The sequence below is a fragment of the Rhincodon typus genome, chromosome 12, assembly GCF_021869965.1.
Source record: "Rhincodon typus isolate 14 chromosome 12, sRhiTyp1.1, whole genome shotgun sequence".
NCBI lineage: Eukaryota > Metazoa > Chordata > Chondrichthyes > Orectolobiformes > Rhincodontidae > Rhincodon > Rhincodon typus.
In genome coordinates, this window is record NC_063343.1 from 56,156,202 (window position 1) to 56,176,227 (window position 20,026).

Genomic DNA, 20,026 nt, shown 5'->3' on the forward strand with positions numbered 1-20,026 from the left:
ACTTTGCCACATGCCACAAAACAAGTAGAAACACACGTCATTTAAAGGTCTTTGTATTTTAAAGAAAAAAAGTAAGCGAAAAATAAACAGTAACATTGAATCTGAAGAGATAAATCTGGTCAAAGAGCCAGCACTATAGAAACTGTGTGCCAGATAGTCTCCCCTATGGTATAATTTCTTTGGTTCTTGAATCTGTAATTTCACCCTTTAGTCAGTCAATTCTCCCAGTAGGCTATGCTGTTGAAACATGGCTTGCATGTAAATATGATTTTGCCCACTATTCTCTACATTTAGAATGAGCCATAGTTATGTCACATCCATTAGCAAAGGTCAAGTAAGTCATTTGGTTATTAAGCATTTCAATTTGCATTGTTACGCTCCATCCTACTGATAGTTTAATTTACTGTCAGCAATACACGACCATGTGAAAAGAAGCATAACATTGCGATGAATTCCTTATTGTGCTATCAATTAATGCTGCGGGATCCAGCACCTCGTAAACGTTGTAACAATCAGTGGTGGAGACAGTTGGAAAGTGCTACGTTTAACTGTTCCAAAATTGGGGATTTGCAAGGTTTTCAAAGATCAATCAAGACAGTTCAGAGGTCAATGAAGAGCTGAAAGGCAGTGAAACTGGAAGTCAGTTTGTATATGTATCTGAGTCACTGACAGAAAGAGAGACTGAGAGAAAGAGAAACAGAGACCATGTTAAGGACTGCTAGATGCAATGAACTACATGGCTTCTGTGTAGATCGTCTCAGAGAAGTCCTCGGAATGTTGAAAAACTTCATGTTGTGAGCGCTCAGGGAAATCCTAAGAGCTTTGAAAGGCATGAAAAAAACCTAAGGACAATGAATACGTTAGTACAGTAGAGACTGGAGTGTGAAAGCTCACAAGTAGTATCTGCTTTGTGCGACTGAGCAAGATTAGAGTTCAGGAAACAAATGCAGAGACAGTACGAGACTGGTGAAGCTTGCTGCTTGTATAAAGCTGGAGTTCTGCTTGTGAGTAAGTCCTTCAACACAGTTTCCAAGATTTGAGTGGACATGGTCCCGGAAAAGGGACGTTTACCACAATAACATGAGCAGTTGTTGAGGCAGTCCATGACAGAGACTTTTGAGGAGTCTCAAAGACAGATTGTCAAAAGTGAAGAATGGTAACTCTTTATGAAGTTTAATGTCAGAAGGGGAGAAGTCATTGTTGAGAAATCCATGGGACCTGTCTTGATTATATCCACAATTTGATGTATTCTGTAAGGTATTCAACTATCAACCAGTCCATCGCGTAAGCCAATCTTCTTGGGAAGGCAGCTGACTTTATCAAAGACCCCTCCCACCCCAGTTATAATCGCTTCCAACTTCTTCCATTGGGAAGAAGATACAAAAGCTTAGATACAAGTACCTACAGATTTAAGAACAGCTTTTTCCCATTGTTAATAGGCTTCTGAATGGACTTCTCCAATTTTATATTTAATATTGATCTCACTCTTTGTGCACCCTCTCTGAAGCTGTAACATTGTATTCCTCATTCTGTTCTATTACTCTGATGTGCTTATGTAAGGTATGATTTATCTGGTTAGCACGCAAAACAGATCTTTTCACTGTACTGAGGTACATATATGACAATAATAAATCAAATCAAATCAAATATCAGTTACCCATCTTGTTTAGCTGGAGACATTAGCATATACGTCATATCTATCCTTGCACAGTCTGTCCTAACCAGCCACAGTCTAAAAGCATACCATTGCTTATATCAGCACTCTGGTTAAATTTACAATTTGTCTTGACCAACACAAGGGTGGGACTTGAAAGGAATTGGTGCTCTCCTCCAACAGTGGTCATAATAAAGTGTATTGTAATGTTTAGTTAAAGCTATGCATAATCATTATATATTTGCTGGTAAAATAAGTTAATCTCTCATCGATAATGATCAGGAATTTCATCTTGTTCCTGCCCTGTGCACACTTTTTAAGTAGAGCAATAGTGAAAAGTATGAAGCAAACAAAGCACGCCAACAGGCAGCTGCAGATTTGGCTGTTCTCTCAGACAGACATCAATCTCAGTGACTAACATTCAAATTGCAAATAGTTGAGAGCCCAATAAAGTATGAATATGTAGGCGCCAACAGACACTAAGAATTAAAACATAAAAACTATAAGCAGGAGGAGATAATTTGGCTATTTCAGCCTGCTCCCCTTTCTTTACAATCATAGCTAATCCTTTATCTCAATGCCTTATTCCTGCTTTCACCCCATTGTGTTTGATGCCTTATCTATCCCTTTCTCGAATATACTCAGTGACTTAGCCTCCCCAGCCTTCTGTGGTAGAGAATAGGTTCACTGAGCGAAGACATTTTTCCTCACCTCATTCCTAAATGGTCTACACCGCATCCTAATTCCATTTCCCTGGTTCTAGACTCCACCAACCAGGGAAAATATCCTCACTGCATCTAATCTGTCTGGTCTTGATAGAATTTTACATGCTTCAATCAGATCCCCTCTTATCCTTCAAAACTCTGGTAAATAAAGGGTCAGTTGAACGAATCTTTCCTTATATGACAGTCCTGTCATTCCCAGTATGGATTTTGGAATCTTTGCTGCAATCTGTCTATGACAAGTCTATCCTTTCTTTGGTAGAGAGATCAAAACTACATGCAATACTCCAGGTATAGTCTCATCAAGGCCTTGTATACCTGCAATATAACACCCCTACCTCTGAACTCAAATCCACTTGCACTGAAGGCCAACCAACAATTTGCCTTCCTAACTGTTTGCTGCAGCTGGCTATCTATGTCTGTTGGCCATTGTACGAGAACATTAATATAATCTTGTCTCATCCAGCACTGCCAACCAATTCTCAGACCTTGATCATTTAAAAGGATCCATAGTTTCTACAGAGAAAGCCTAAAGGAGTCTGGCACATGTGCATTTATTCAGCAGTCTCTTATGGTTTTGCTCAGAATTCCTTAGCTTAACCAGTATTGGCAGCATACCCTTTGTGTTCAAATGAAAACCAGCCACTAAAATCAAGCCAGCATCCTATTAACAGCGGAGACCAAAATCAGTCTCAGGTGGAATCCTGTTCCGACATCTCACTATTTGCACCAATTTTAAAAAGGATGAACTGAGCAACCTCCTTCTGTGCAATAAAATTTTGAGATTCCAGTGAATGTTGCACTGTTAGGATAGGGAAATAAATAAAAGTAGGAGAATGGAACTAAACGCCAGAAAGCACTCTATTACTTATGATTTCTTCTTGTGAATTCGTCATATTTTAGGAACCAATTCAATTCAAAACACCCCATGCTAGAAATGCTGTAACTCAGGTTTTTCCATCACAATGCCAAAAATGAAATTGAAGTGATTACTTTCAGTATCAGCCTAAGCTGCAAAGCTGTTATACTTTAGGAAGAGGGAAGGGCCGATGCTATTCAATGTAGCATTGTATTGGGACCGTACAATAAAGGTTTTATTTCTTTCAGAAGCTATTAAATCAATGCTTTCCCTGCCTGCCTATCTATCTGAGGATAATAAAGATCCCATAGCAATTCTTACAAACTGCCCAGGACAAACCCAATGTCAAGGGAAATCTTCCTATCACTAATGCAGTCTCACAGGCCCCACTACAAATGAAAGGTGTCATCCTATTGAACTATAATATCTTCAAAACAAAAACTGATATTCAGGAATGGAATTATTAAGCAACTCGGGACCTTTCCATGGTTCCTTTCTAATTCATCTTTGAACTAAAAGCACAGGGGTGTGCTGCAGCCAACTCAGTGTTAGACAACAACTGACAGCTTATTTGCCAAATAAATTGCAATGTAAAATAACCACTTCCATTGTTTGAGTAGCCTTCTGACCCTATGGGTTTGAATATTGAGTTTCAGCTAGCAAAGGACTACGGGCTTAAATTATTCAGCGGCTAATAGTGAGTGGGACATAAAGACATGCTGAGTAATGCTGGCTTAATAGAAATATCTGAGGCTATTTAAGCTGAAACACTGATTGAGGTTAAACATTTATTGCTTATTCAAGTCTCAAGGCTGTGCAAGGTGTGTTGAGATCACTTGCTTGCATTCCTATTGCATATTGCTTCTTGGCTTTAAATGTTCCAATCATCTTTTTCAGTATTTCAGATATTATTGAATAGCTAAATCATGGGCAAAGCCAAATAGTTTGATTTAGGCAAAAACCTAATAAATACAGACATGTCTCAGCATGGAAGAATGGTGTTTTGTGAATCTGTTTAAGGATATAAACGTAGTTTTCACTAGCGAAGCCAAACTGAGAATGTTGAATTATTTCAAAATTAGCATGTGGTTTTCCAGAATTAGTTGCCCAAATTCTCCAGAATAAGTTATCTAAAAAGTTGGTGTCCTTCAACCAATTTGCTACACATAATTGCATCACATTTATTGTTCATCCTAAACATTTCCCATCTCGATCACCTGCCATTGCCTCACCATTTGTGTCATAATCATAGAGTCATAGAGCTTTTACAGCACAGTAAGAGGTCCTTAGGCCCATTGTGTCTACAGCAGTCATCAAACATGCAACTATTCTAAATCAATTTTTCAGCACTTCGCACATAGCCTTGTATGCTACTATATTTCAAGTGTTCACCTGGAGAGTGCTTAAATGTCTGGGCAGTTCCGATTTCTATCAACCTTCAGGCAGTGATTTCAGGTACCCAGCTACCTTTTAAACCTCCTGCTCTTTACCTTGAAACTGTGCACCTTCATGCACCTTTTAACAGTCAGCAGGCACTCATCATCATTGAAAGGTTTTCATTTGATTTATCAGCATCACAGCCAATACTTATCATTCATCTGTACTTGGCCCTTACAAGCTGGTGGTGAATTATTTTCTTGAACCATTGCTGCCCATGTGGTGTATGTACACCAACAACACTGTTATGGAAGTAGTCCCATGATTTTGATTCAGTTTTTTTTTCGCTCATGGGATGAGGGCATTGCTAGACAGGCAGCATTTATCACCCATCCCTAATTGCTCAGAGGGCAGTTCAGAGTCAACCACATTGCTGTGGGTCTGGAGTTACAGGTAGGCCAGACCAGGTAAGGATGGCAGTTTCCTTCCCTAAAGGACATTAGTGAATCAGATGGGTTTTTCCAACAATCAACAATGGATTCACTGTCATCATTAGACTTTTAATTCCAGATATTTATTAGATTCAAATTCCATCATCTGCCATGGCGGGATTCGAACCTGGGTCCCCAGAAAGTTATCTGGGTCTCTGGATTAACAGTCCAGTGATAATACTACGAGGCCATCCCCTCCCCAAGTAAGTATCACCTTACTTATCCTGAACAGAGGGACTCTAGGTCAGCCCACAGCAAAACCCCAAAACAAAGCCAAGCCTTGGCCAAATGGTTAAGGGTTTCTTCAGAATCCAGGCTGGGAAGCCATTGCTCCAGTATGGGGGCTCGAGACAGCAAAAGAGTCCCACCAGACTTGAACTGAGTAAAAGAACTCATTGGCCATTTTCCAGGAGAGTGGAAAGACCCTGGAAAGACCACCTACATCTGGTTTGGAACAGTTAAATTGCTTAGCAATGTACAACTCAGAACCAACCCAAATAAACGTCTTGTTAAATGGTCAGTTCTAATGGAGGTCAATACCTGTGCAGCCAATTCGATGATCGCAGAACAGTCTTTATCAAATTTCGCTCTGGACTCCAATCATTACGCTTAAGCAAGACCTCGGCTCGACTGACAAGCTATAAAGGGGTACCTTTACAGATTAAGGATATGACTTTGGTTCTGGTCTCACTGATAGTAGTAAAAAGCTCAGGCTCAAGCTTGATGGGGTGAAATTGATTGAGAAAGATTCACCTAGATTGGCTCAACATTTTCTGATTAGAAAATGACTGCATGAGTGAATTCCTAATTAAATATGGGGAAGATTTTCAGGAAGACCTAGGGACTATCAAAGGAGCCAAGGCCACCTTTCAAGTTGACCAGGAAGCAAATCCACGATTCTGCAAGGCCCGCCCAGTGCCATTTGCCTTACAACAAAAGTCAAGGCAGAAATCAGAATGCTGGAAAGTGAAGGAATCATCAAGACAGTCCAGTTTGTGAAATCGGCAGCACCGGTCATACCAATTGTGAAGCCCATCTGTTCCGTTTGCTTTTGCGGGAATTTTAAACAAATGGTAAACTGCTTTTCACAGCTGGATGAATTCCCAGTCCCTTGCATGGATAATTTATATGCAAAGCTGGCAAAGGGTCTGTCGTTCAAAAAGTTCAGCATAAGCCATGCGTACTTGCAATTGTAGTTAGGTGAGGATTCCCAGAACTATGCCACAATTAGTAAGCATTAGGGCTTGTACCAATATATGAGACTGCCATTTGAGGCATCATCAACCTTTTGCAATTTTGTGGATGATGGAGAACATTTTGCAAGGTCTAACTCAGGTCGCCATTTATCTAGATGATATGCTCATAACAAGGAAGACCAATAAGAAGCATTTAGAGACCCTGGACATAGTCCTTAGACATTTCTTCCAGGCAGGCATATGCCTTAGAAGGGAAAAATGTATGTTTCAGGCACGTCAAGTGACTTATGAGTCAACAAGACCGGGTTACACCCATGGAGAAATAAAGTGAGGGCAATCAAAGGTGCCGTGGGTTTTACATTTGTACCGGAGCTATGTCTTTCCTTGGGCTGGTGAATTATTACAGAGAGTTCATACATAACCTGGCCTCCAACCAGGCACATTTGCATCAACTCTTAAAAAGGGTCAGCCTTAGAAATGGTCATGTCGCCAAGCCATAGCTTTCAGGGAAGTCTAGAAGCAGCTATTATCCTCCAAGGTGTTGGAACACTATGATTCCCAAATGAGATCTGGTATTGACATGTGATGACTGCCTGTAGGATTAGCTCTTATGTGGCCGAAGGATGAGGAACGCCCAATAGCATATGCATCCAGGACTTTGGTTAATGTGGAGCATTGATACACCCAGATAGATAAAGAAGGTTGGGCAGTCATATTTGGAGTCAGGAAGTTCCACTAATACCTTTAAGTATGTAAATTTGTAATAACAACGGACCACAAACCCTTGCTAGGTTGACTTAAAGAGAACAAGGAAGTGCCACCCATAGCTTCAGGTTCAATTCAATGGTGAGCTCTAATACTAAGTGCATATAATTATAGGTTGGAACATTGTCTGGGAGGCTAAGTAACAAATGTCGATGCATTGACCTGCCTCCGCTGGCAGATACATCACCGGAGGTACCACCGCTGGAAGAGTCTGTAATGGTTTTAAATTTTCTGGACACTCTTCCAGTCGCAGCTAACAATATCAGACCTTGGACACAGAAAGATCCTGTCCTGGCCAAACTGAAAGAGCTGGTGGTAATGAGGGAAACCAAAAGGTCATCACAACCAAAATTCAAACCTTTTCGGACATGGAGAGATCAGATCACAGTAGAGGACAGCATATTATTACAGGGGGCAAGAGTGATTGTCCTGAGCAAAGGTCACCACCAGATATTGGCTGAACGCCACCAGCGTCATACAGGGTTCTTGCAAGAAGGTATGCCTATTGGCCAGGATTGGATACAGACATAGCTGCATTGGTAGGGTAGTACCCAGAGTGTCAACAAGAACATAAATTACTGCCACATTCCTGGGAATGGCTGGTTAAACCTTGGACTCAGCTACACATTGACTGTGCAGGTCCTTTCATGGGCTCAATGTTCTTAGTCATTGCGGACACCCACTCAAAATGGCTGGATATGTATCGAGTTAATTCATCAAACCAGGGATGATGATAGAAAAACTGTTCACATCTTTTGCGATACACAGACTCCCAGAAGTATTCATCACAGATAACAGATTACCAGCAGGGAATTTGAGCATTTCTGAAAATTGAATGCTTTCAACATATAAGGACAGCTCCATACCAACTATCATCCAATGGTCTGGCAGGAAGATTGGTCCAAACTTTCAAGGCAGACTTAAAGAAACAGCCTACAGCTTCATTCAATACCAAACTGTCCCAGTTCTTAGTTGATTTTAGGGCCACCCCTCAAACGCAGGAATAGCTTCAACAGAGTTCCTAATGGGGAGTTGACTCCACACCAGTTTAAATCTGTTCTTCCCAGACCTGGTGAGCAAGGTGAAACGGCATCAGGAATGCCAATGCCAGACAAAGACTACGCTAAGCTAAGATAGTTTACTTTAAGGGAGGGAGCTTGATGCATTAAACATGGGGATGGCCTCACATGGTTAAGAAGCATGGTCGACACGAGGTCAGATCCAGTGATGTGTAAAGTTCTGGTAGGTGTGATGGTCCTGAACAAACACACAGACTATATGAAAACTGCAAACTCACAAACGGTGCAGGAGCAAAATGCGTCTCGCTCCTCAACTGCCTTTCCCAACTGTTCCAGAACCCATGGGTTCTCCCTCTTCATCAAATGTTGAAGATACCTCAGATTTTGAGATGAACACAGCACATGTTGCTACCTAGATGTCTTTGCCACCTGAAGAGGAGAATGAATTTCATCCGGGCACAAGAGGTGATCTACTGTTCATTACACGCTGCCAGTATCAGAGGCAAAGGTGAAGGAACCTGACCCAGTGCTGAAGCACTCCGGGAGAAGTTACAAAAAAAAAGAGAACTGGCATCTATCCTCAGACTGAGAGGTCATAGAATATGAGTTCCCTAATTGGGGCTATTTTTCAGGTCCACTCAGGGAGTCCTGGCTGACAGAGGTGTCAGAGATTCTGTTCACTGTGAGACCCGGCTCTGAGGGACCTGGATCAGTGTCAAGATCTTTCCACATGTAAATAAAGGGTGATTTGGTGATGAGATACAGGCCTCTGTGGAGTTATTTCAAGTTACTATTTCACTCTTTCCTGCCCATGTCTTTCCTCTTCCTTTCTCATCTTCTCCCATATTAGCCTTTCACTTGTTCAGTACTTGGAATATCACCTCCTGCCATCACATTTCTCCTTACTGCCCCATTTCTCCTTTGCAGGTTATTTTTCTCACCATCTTCTGCCCCCTCAATCAGACAAATTCCTTCTGCTTTTCTGCTGTATCATGCCATTTTCCCCCTTTGCTTCACAGAAATTATTGCTGTGCTGCTGACAGCGTGCAGAGTTGCTCAACAAACATCCAAAGGGGACATGTAAGCAAAATTATCCATTCAATAGACCTCATTCCAACAGCCATTTACTGTTAAATTGTTCTGTTGCAGAGACTAACAGTTAGTTCAATACATAATTCCCAAGAACTTCATTTTCTGTCTCTGCAGATCAGTGTGGACTATCAAGGATTCTAAGCACAGCAGCTATAGCTGATGCATCCTGGTGAATCACCATCAATAACTCCACACTAAAATTGAAACATACCATATTTGAAGATTCAGATAATTAGTGAGTAGGCACATTAAACCATAACACACATTTTAATAACAACATAAATCTTTTATGCAATGAACACTACGTGGCAACTAATTACGTCTGAACGGGGCCAAGTCTATTCACTGCATCAATGTTGGAAGAGAGGGGAACAAATAACAAACCTTCCCCATTTGTTTGTACCTTGTTAAAGCTGAAGTTTTGTTGACAGCGCAACTACCAACTAAAGGGCAAAATGCAAACTGATCTGAAAAAGAACAATGACACCTCACAGTCAATTTGCACACTTTCTTAAAGGAAAACATAATAAGAATTATAAATACTCATCTTATTGCACTGGCACATGAAACAAACTGTCTCCAACAACAAGAATGTCTTTCAATGGCTATGGATTTGGTGTGCTAAATTGTGAAAGGAGATGCTTAAAACTTCAAATGTTGAACATAACGTATTGACGACCACAAGCAAACATAGAGGACAAAAGAACACCTTCCTTGCTCCTGCTGTGAAGAAAACAATTCAGAGGCATCACTCTAACGTGGGAAGCAACAATAGAGAACAAAGAATTCAATACAATACAGCAACATAACCTAAACTCCATCATGTGCATTTCATAAGCCCTGCATTTACAATGCTTAGTTCAATTTGAAATTGGTATTTGACTATCCATATTGAAAGGCAGGAAAGTGTAGATTATAGCCACTATCTTAGTTCTCAATTCTTTTGAAAGAAGCTCAAGCACAAAGTTCATCAGGACAAGATCATATTGTGGTGTTTAAATGCTGCACATTTTACAAGGAAGGAGCAGCATTTAAAACAAATAACATTGCAAAATCATTCATTCATCTTGCACATTTTAAATTTCAATATCTGTTTAATCAGATTCTGTGACGAGGAGGTGCCAATGTTGAACTGGGGTGGACAAGGTCAGAAGTTACACGACACCAGGATGTAGTCTAACAGGTTTATTTGAAATCACAAGCTTTCGGAGTGTTGCTCCTTCATCAGGTGAATTGAAGAGAAGCACACAAGCACTGAATTTATAGGCAGACAGATCAAAGGATTGTACAAATGGTGTGAGCAGAGTGTTGACAGGCTGAATAATAAGTTTCTGCAGGTGATCAAAAGTGTCAGACAGTGTGAGTTAAGTGTCAACAGCTAAATAGCAAGTAAAGGGATGACAGAGAGATAATTACAAAATATTAAAAATAAGGTGGTGCTGGAGACAAACTGAATGGCTAGAATAACATGATAGGTAATAAGGCTTACACGCTGAGGGTCTAATCAAAGTAACAAGTAATCCAAAACTGTATAAACTAATTAAGGTAGAGAGATCATAACAAGTTTTCAAGGTGATGGTGTCAAAACAGGACATCTAAGGAGATTTTGTGATGGGAGCCCTTAACTTCATTGGAAGGTGGCATATGATCTAGAAAACCAAGTCATGCTGATCTCTTTTATTTTACCAACTTGCCTGTTAAACAATTGTATGGAGTTTTAGCTGAGGACTTTCCTGATATATACACAGAATCATTGTTTTTGTACTAATATAGGGATGGGCTTGAAGTCAGAACCATGCCTTTGCCTTGCTGCATAATGTCTGTGAATCCAACAAAATCACCAAGCAACAGACACAGAAAATGCTGGAGAAACTCAGCAGGTCTGGCAGCATGTGTGGAGAGAAAAAAAGCCTTATCATTTCGAGTCCAATGTGACATGCAATAAACCTTCTTGATATCTAAGAACAGTGCCTTTTCTGCAGATACTCATTGGTATTGTGTCTTCTGCCAAGATCCTGGAAAAAAACAAAGACAAAAATGGTTTGGTGACAGCAAACCTCCTTGAACAACCTTTAATAAACACAGAGAATGCTGAAGAGATTCAGCTTGTCTGGCAATATCTGTGGAGAGAGAAACAAAGCTAAGAACTGAACTGAAGAAGCATCATTTACCTAACACTACATACTGGTAAAGGTAGAAAATGCCATGTGGCAACAGCAGTGGTCATCTGGAAAAAAAAAACACAAAATGATCTTGTCCTGATGAGCTTTGTGCTTGAGTTCATTGTTTGCCGTTCCCTGGTATAGTAGTGTTGGCTTCTGCAGTACTTGGTTGGTGACCTTCTTTCTGCCAAAAAGTTAATCATTGTCCTGGATCTGCACCCCAAACACACCCTGACTTCCCCCTCCCAGTATATCTACCTAAATTAGTTGCAAATGTCATATTTCTTGTTTTCAAAGAAATCTCCATGATTAGATGATCTTTCTTCCTTGGGATGGATGATATAACCATACAATCTGAGCTCTGTACTTATTCCCTGTGAAAAGGCACCCTTATGCTATTGTGAGTTAAAGATTATTGAAGCAAGAATTGATATCCATGTCAGCCATCGAGTTGCATTATGTCAGTCAATGAGTTGGAGTTATTATGGGAATTGCAACAAGAAATCTATATTACAGCAAACAAAGCCTGTTTATTTAACAAACACAGGCTGCACTGTTATGAATATATTGTCATGAAAAACTGATAAACACACCTAAGATAATTGCAAATCAAATTTGGCTGTGTTTATTTGATAAGTTCATACTGGGGTAAGAATGGGTAACCTCATTCTGAGCTTCATGATAAAGACAATGTATTTGTGCCTGATACGTTAATACTATGTTAGCAATAACATAAGAACTGGATATGGATCATGTACTATTTAACAGACATTTAGGACAACACATGATATATACATATATTAGTCACGGGCACTTCATTGTCTGGGCTAATATTAAGCTATTCAGTTACAGACAATAGTAGCTTTCAATTGTCATGCCTCATGCGGCTGAAGTTAGGCTTGAGTCTGAGATCTTAATATCCTCAGGTCACATATTTTCATGCTGCGATGATATCATGAGCATGTTGCTGAAAAGTACACCAACTGCAAGACACACATAACATACAGTTACCTCAGTAAAGTGTAGGGATTATTTGTATTGTTCTGCAAAATAAATAGGAAAAAAATGATTGGAGATAATTGGTTTGAAATTTTGTCTGGAATATCCCAGGTATGTCATGTTTCTGTCAATTATTCAGGGAAGTCCCCTTTAGTTTTGGTTTTCTTTTGGGTGTAGAGAAACTCACAGTGCTAATAGGAAGTTCCAGGATTTTGACCCTGAGATAATAAAGAAATGGAGGTTTAGTTCTAAGTCAAATGAAGTATGACTTGGAGGGGAACTTAATGGCGATGGTTTTCCCATGAATTAGCTGTTCTTGTCCTTCTAGGTGGTAGATGTTTCAGGTTTGTAAAATGTTGTTGAAAGAGCCTTGGTAAGTTACTGCAGTGTTTATTGTGATGGTACACACGGACACCATTGTGCATCAGTATTTAAAGCAATGAATATGAAATGTGGTGCATGGTATGCCATTCAAGTGGCTGCTTTGTCCTCAATAGCAACAAGCTTCTTGAATATTGTTGAAGCTGCAGTCACCCAAGCCATTGGAGAGTATCCCATCATTCTCCTAACTTGTAACTTGCACATGATGGATGTGCATTTGGAAGAGAGGAGAAAAGCTAATTTCTAGGCACTGACCTGCTTTTGTAGCTACAGTGTAGTGAATCCAGTTCAGTTTCTGGTCAATTTCAACTCTCACGATGTTGATAATGTATGACTTAGCAATGGTATTGCCCATGAATGTCAAGGGGCAACGATTAGATTCTCTTTTATTGGAGATGGTCATTTCCTGGCCCTTGTGTGCTATGGAAGTCACTTGCAACTTATCAGCTCAAGCCTTAGATATTGTACAGCTCTTGATATATGGACATAAACTGCTTTAGTATCAGAGGTTTTGTGAACGGTGTTGAATATTGTTCAATCATCAGCAAGCATCCCTACCTCTTACTTTGAGATGTACAGAAGGTAATTGACAAAGTAACTGAAGATGGTTGGGCCTAGACTGAGGAACTTGTCAGCATTTGTGATGCAGTGGCAGTGTCCCTACTTCTGAGACAGGAGACCTCCTTTCAAGTCCCATCTGTTCTAGAGGTGTGGCATAACGTATCCGAGCTGGTTGATCAATCATATCTACTCTGAGGAAACCCTGCAACGATGTCCTGGGGCTGAGATGATTGACTTCCAACAATCATTGTTGTCTTCTTTTTTGCTCTGTATATCTGCAATCAGTGGAGTGTTTTCCCCCGATTTGTACTGACTCCAATTTTGTTAGGGCTCCTCAATGCCACACTCAGTCAAATATTGCCCTGATGCCAAGCGCAGTCATTCTCACCTTATCTCTAGATTTCAGCCTGTGTTAAGAACAATATTTAAGTGGCCATGGCAGAAACCAAACTGAATGTCATTGCTCAGGTTATGACTTTGCAAGTGCCACTTGGCAGCACTTTTAACAATCTGTTGTATCACTTTGCCAATAATCAAGAGTGGACTAATGTGGTGATAAGTGGTCAGATTGGATTTGTCCTACATTTTGTGAACACGACATACCTGGGCAATTTTTACATTGTTGCATTGATGCCAATACTGTACTGCCAATAGAACTTGAATAGGCACAGTCAATTCTGGAGCATGTTTCAGTATTGCTCGCAGGATATTGTCAGGGTCCTCTTTGCAATATCCCATGCCATCAGCCATTTCTTGATATCATGTAGAGTGAATCGAATTGGTTGAAGACAGGCATCTGTAAAACTTGGCCTCAGAAGTTGGCCGAAATGAATCATCCACTCATCATTTCTGGCTGAAGGTGAATGCAATTAATTTAGCTCTGTCTTTTTCGCGGATGTGCTGTTCTTCCAAATTGTGGAAAAAGGAGTTTTATGCAGCCCCATCTCCAGTTAATTGGCCTGATCCCTACCTCTGAGACAGGAGGCCACCTTTCAAGTCCCATCTGTTCTAGAGGTGTGTCATAACATAACAGAATTGGTTGATCAAATACATCTACTCTGAGGAAATCCTGCAGTGATGTCCTGGGGCTGAGATGATTGACATCCAACAATCACAGTTATCTTCCTTTTTGCTCAGTATGACTTCAACCAATGGAGTGTTTTTCCCTGATTCGTATTGACTCCAACTTTGTTAGGGCTCCTTGATACCACACTCAGTCAAATATTGTCCTAATGCCAAGGGCATTCATTCTCACCTTATCTCTGGATTTCAGCCTGTATTAAGATCAGTATTTAAGTGGCCATGGCAGAAACCAAACTGAATGTCACTGCTCACATTATTACTTTGCAAGTGCCACTTGATAGCAATTTTAACAATCTGTTCTATCACTTTGTCAATGATCGAGAGTAGACAAATGTGGTGATAAGTGGTCAGATTGGATTTGTCCTACATTTTGTGAAAACGACATACCTGGGCAATTTTTACATTGTTGCATTGATGCCAATATTGTACTGCTGAGAGAACAACTTAAATAGGCACAGTTAATTCTGGAGCATGTTTCAGTATTGCTCGCAGGATATTGTCAGGGTCCTCTTTGCAATATCCCATGCCATCAGCCATTTCTTGATATCATGTAGAGCGAATCAAATTGGTTGAAGACAGGCATCTGTAAAACTTGGCGTCAGAAGTTAGCCAAAATGAATCATCCACTCAGCATTTCTGGCTGAAGGTGGATGCAATTAATTTAGCTCTGTCTTTTTCGCTGATGTGTTGTTCTTCCAAATTGTGGAAAAAGGAGTTTTATGCAATCCCATCTCCAGTTAACTGTTTAGTTGTTCACAACTATTCTAGACTGTGTGGCAGGACTCTAGAGCTTAGATCTGATCGATTTATATGGAGTGACTTAGCCCTGTCTGTGAAGTAGTCCTGGGTTGTAGCTTCACAAGTTTGTCTATTCATTTGTGCCAACCTCACATACTCTTCATTAAACCAGTGTTGATCCTCCGGCTTGGTGATAATGGTAGGGTGAGGTTTATGTAGGGCATGAGTTAACAGATCGAGGTTACCAACAATTCTCCTGCTGATGATGCCCCATTGTGAATTATGGGTACCCAGTTTTGAATTGATAGATCTATTCAAAATTTGTCCTCCTTATCACAGTGAGTGTGTCACAGAACATATTGGAGGGTACCCCTCAGTGTGAAGATGGGACATTGTCTCCACAAGGACTGTATAGTGGTCACTTACTCGACGAATCTGTGAGACAGCCCTCCCAATTTTGGTATAATCCGCCAAGTGTCAGTAAGAAGGACTTTGTAAGGTCAGCAGGGTTGTGTATGCTGTTGTCATTTTTGGCAGTTAAAAATAAACAATATCAAAGAGTCATAGAGTTATACAGCACAGAAACAGACCCTTTGGTCCAACTCATCCACACCGACCAGATTTCCTCACCTGATCTAGTCCTATTTGCCGGAATTTGGCACATTTCCCTCTAAACCTTTCCTATCCATGTCCCCATCCATCATGTACTCATAGCCTTTCAAATGTTGCAATTGTATCCAACTCCCCCAGCTCCTCTGGCAGTTCGTTCCATACAGGCACCACACTCTGCATGAAAAAGTTGCCCCACGGATCCCTTTTAAATCATTTCCCCCTCACCTTAAACTTATGCCCTCTAGTTTTGCATTCCCCTATCCTGGGAAAAAGACCTTAGCTATTCACCTTATCCATGCCCCTCATGGTTTTATAAACCTGTACAAGGTCACTTGAATCAGCCTCTGACACTCTAGGGAAAAAAATCCCCAGCCTATTCAGCCTCTCTCTACAGCTCAATGCGGGACTAGAATCATATGTAAATCAGATCATGTAATGACAGCAGATTTCCTTCTCTAAAGAACATTAGTGAATATGATGGGTCTTTCTTGATGGCAATTGGCAAGGGTCATCTAGTCATAGTTGGGTTAGCTTTTAACTCCAGTTTATTTTTGAATTCAAATGTCACAAAATGCCACAGGAATATTCAAGCCTATACTTCTAGAACATTAGCCTAAAGTTCTGGATCATCAGTCCAGTGACATTACCACCATAACACATCCTCGTCCAAGGAGCAAATGGAACATTGTGTGGATTTAGAGGCTCCCTCTGCTCCTGGGATTGATGTGTTTGGTACACCTCACATGCATTCACATGTCATTGAATATCTTTCATCCTTGGCCAGTACACAGATTCATCAAAGCTCTCTTAGGTTAGCTAGTAGTATGTGATAGCAAGAGTATTTTAGATGTCTAAAAGGGAAGACAGGCAAGAGTGGACGTTGGATTGTTGAAAATTGGGGCTGGAGAAGTAGTAATGAAGAACGCAGAAATAGCGGATGAACTGAAAAGGTACTTTGCATCAGTTTTCACAGTGGAAGATATCAGCAACATTCAAGAGAATCAGAGGGCAGAGTGAGTATAGTGTCCAGCTCTAAAGAAAAGATGTTGGGATTGCTCAAAGGTGTGAAGACGGATAAATCACCCAGACCAGATGGATGACACCTCAGATATCTGAAGGAGATAGCTGAGGAAATTGTAGAGGAACAAAAACAGAAATCGCTAGAAACGATCAGCAGATCTGGCAGCATCTGTAGTGAGAAATCAAAGTTAATGTTTCAGGTCAACATTAACTCTGATTTCTCTCGACGGATGCTGCCAGGCCTGCTGAGATTTTCCAGCATTTTCTTTTTTTGTTCCTGATTTACAGCATCTCAGTTCTTTCAGTTTTTAAATTTTAGAGGAATTTGTGGTGATCTTTCAGGAATCACTGGAGTCAGGGGAGGGTGCCAGATGACTGCAAAATGGCTCATGTAACACCTCTGTTTAAGAAGGGAATAAGGCAGAAGACAGGAAACTCGAGGCTGACATCAGGCATTGGTAAGTTTTTAGAGCTCATTATTAATGATGAAACTGTGGAGTACTTGGAAGTGCATGGTAAAATAGGACTGAGTCGACATGGCTTTATTTAGGGCAGGTCATGTCTGACAAATCTTTTTGAATCTTTGAGAAGGTAATGAGCAAGTTAGCAAAGAAGAGCCAGTTGGCATGATCTATTTGGATTTTGAGAAGACCTTTGACAGGGTGCCACACAGGAGGCTGCAACATAAGAGTAGAGCCCATGGTGTTAGGGGCAAGGTATTAGCATGGATAGTGGATTGGCTGTCTGGCCGAAGGCAGACAGTATGGATAAGGGGGTCTTTTTCAGGATGGCAACTGATGACTAGTGGAGTTCCACAGGGTCCATGTTGGGACCACAGTTATTCACATTATGCACAACCTCAGAATGAAGGGATGACTCTTTAGAACTCAGTTGAGGAGAAATTTCTTCAGCCAGAGCATGGTTAATGTATGGAACTCATTGCTGCAACAGGCTGTGGCAATCGTCATTGAGTGTATTTAATTCAGAGATAGATAGGTTCTTGATTGGTAAGGAGATTAAGCGTTATAGGAAAAGGCAGGAGAATGGTGTTGAGAAACACATCAGCCATGATTGAATGGCAGAGCAGACTTGATGGGCCGAATGACTTAATTGTGCTCCTATATCTTATGGTTTTACCATCTTGCGTAATCAGCATTGGTACTTGTTTGCTTTTGAAAATGGCTTTTTGTGACTTACCAAGTTAATCTTTTTAATGCCAACATTAATAGCTATTCTCAGGTATTTATTTAATACTTCCAGGCCATCCCTGGATGATAGTTTTTCTTTGTAAATCTTATAATTGCCAATTTTAACTGTTCCCACTGGCTATGGCCAAAGTGTAACAGAGCTCCCTTTCAAACATCGTCAACATTGTAATCAAGAGCACAGAAACGTAGATCAAAAGGAATATCTTGGTCTTTGGGTCAGTTGGATAATCTTGTCAGTGTGTCAAACATCATCATCTTTGTAATTGGTTTATATCTCACTTCAAAGTCATACCTTTTCACATTGACAAACAAATGATGCCAATGTGGCAATATGCTCATTACCGGTATAAAGCACTTCATCTGTTGTGGGTAATGATCTATTTCAACAACAACTTTTTTTGCCAAATAAGTATGTGTGAAACAATATGATGCCAAATAACAGGACTACTGTCTCATACTCGATGTCAGAGTAGTTTGCTTGCACAGATATCAGAGTTTCCAAACCAAACCAAAATGCTTTTCATCTTTGAGAAGATATATGGCCTTTTGGCGGTGCAGTCACCTCAAAAATAATGTCTTTAATATGGTCATCGTTTTACAGTAAGAAAGATGCTGAGTTTCTCTATCACTTTCTATTTTTATTTCAGATCTCAAGCATCCATAATACTTGTCTTTTATTCAGCCGAAGAATCTGTTGTGAAGTGGACATAAAGAGATTGAAGGTAGATATGAGTAGTTTGAGTGAGGGGTCAAAAATCTGACAGGTAGAGTAGAATGTGTAAAAAGTGCAAATGTGTTCACTTTTGCAGGAAGAATATGAAAGCAGAGTATAATCTGAATGAAGAATGGCTAGAGAATTCTAAGGTGCAGAGAGATCTAGGTGTTCATTTGTCACAATAAGTTAGTGTACAGGTACAGCAAGTGATTAAGAAGCCAAATGAATGCAATCCTTTATTATAAATGGAATATAACATAAAAGTAAGAATATTATGCTTCAGTTAGATAGGGTAGTGGTAAGACCATATTTTGAATACTGTATGCAGTTTCAGTCTCCTTATTTAAGGGAGGATGTGAATGCATTAGAAGTGGTTTAGAGGAGGTTTACTAGGTGGATACCTGAAATGAGTTTAGAAGAGTGAAGATGACTTGATTGATGTATATGAGATCTTAAACCATTTTAATAAAGTGGACAGGGAAAGGATGTTTTCCCTTATCGATGATTTCAGCACAAGTGTGCATTATTTAAAAATTAGGAGCTTTCTTTTTAGGACAATGATGGGAAGACTTTCTTTTCCTCAGGAGATTGCGTGACTTTTGAACTCAGAAGACAGTGGAAGCAGGACCATTGAATATTTTTAAGACTGCGGTAGATAAATTCTTAAACTGAAATTGCTGGAAAAACTCAGCAGGTCTGTCAGTATCTGTGGAGAGAAAGCAGAGTTAACGTTTCAGGCCCAGGGACACTTCTTCAGAACTGAAAAATCCTTCTTCCAGCATCTGCAGTTCTTTTTGTTTGTAGATCTATTCTTGTTAGGCAAGAAATTAAAGCTGTCGGTGGGAATGTGGGAATGTGGAATTCAAAACACACGCAGATCAGTCATGGTCTTATTGAGAAGCACAGCAGTCTTAAGGAACTAAATGACTTACTATTGCTCCTAGTTTGTATGTTCATAAATGGTAATGACAGAGTCCACTGATCAGCCTGGATGCTGAATGCTTCAGGATCCAGTCATAGCAGATGATTATTCACCTCTTTAATTTCTCCATCTCTATCAGTACAAGGAACAGGTGTTTACTCATCTGTCACAAAGCCAAAACTTCACCTCATTCTGCTGAGTAAACTCTTGCTTGTGGCAATGGTGCTCCTTGTGAAATTCCAAGTTTCATTGGGATCTTCAACATTGGGATCCAAGATGGTGGCAGAGCAGGATGCTCCAACCAGAGCTCTGCCACTCCGTCCGTCATTTTATTTTTCTCTTCTTTTTTCTTTCTGGTGTATTTTTCTCGTCTTCTGTTTTTTCTTCTTCCGCCACTGGCCCAGAGTGGAGCGGGGGAAGGCCAGCAGCCCGGAGTGGAGCGGGGGAAGG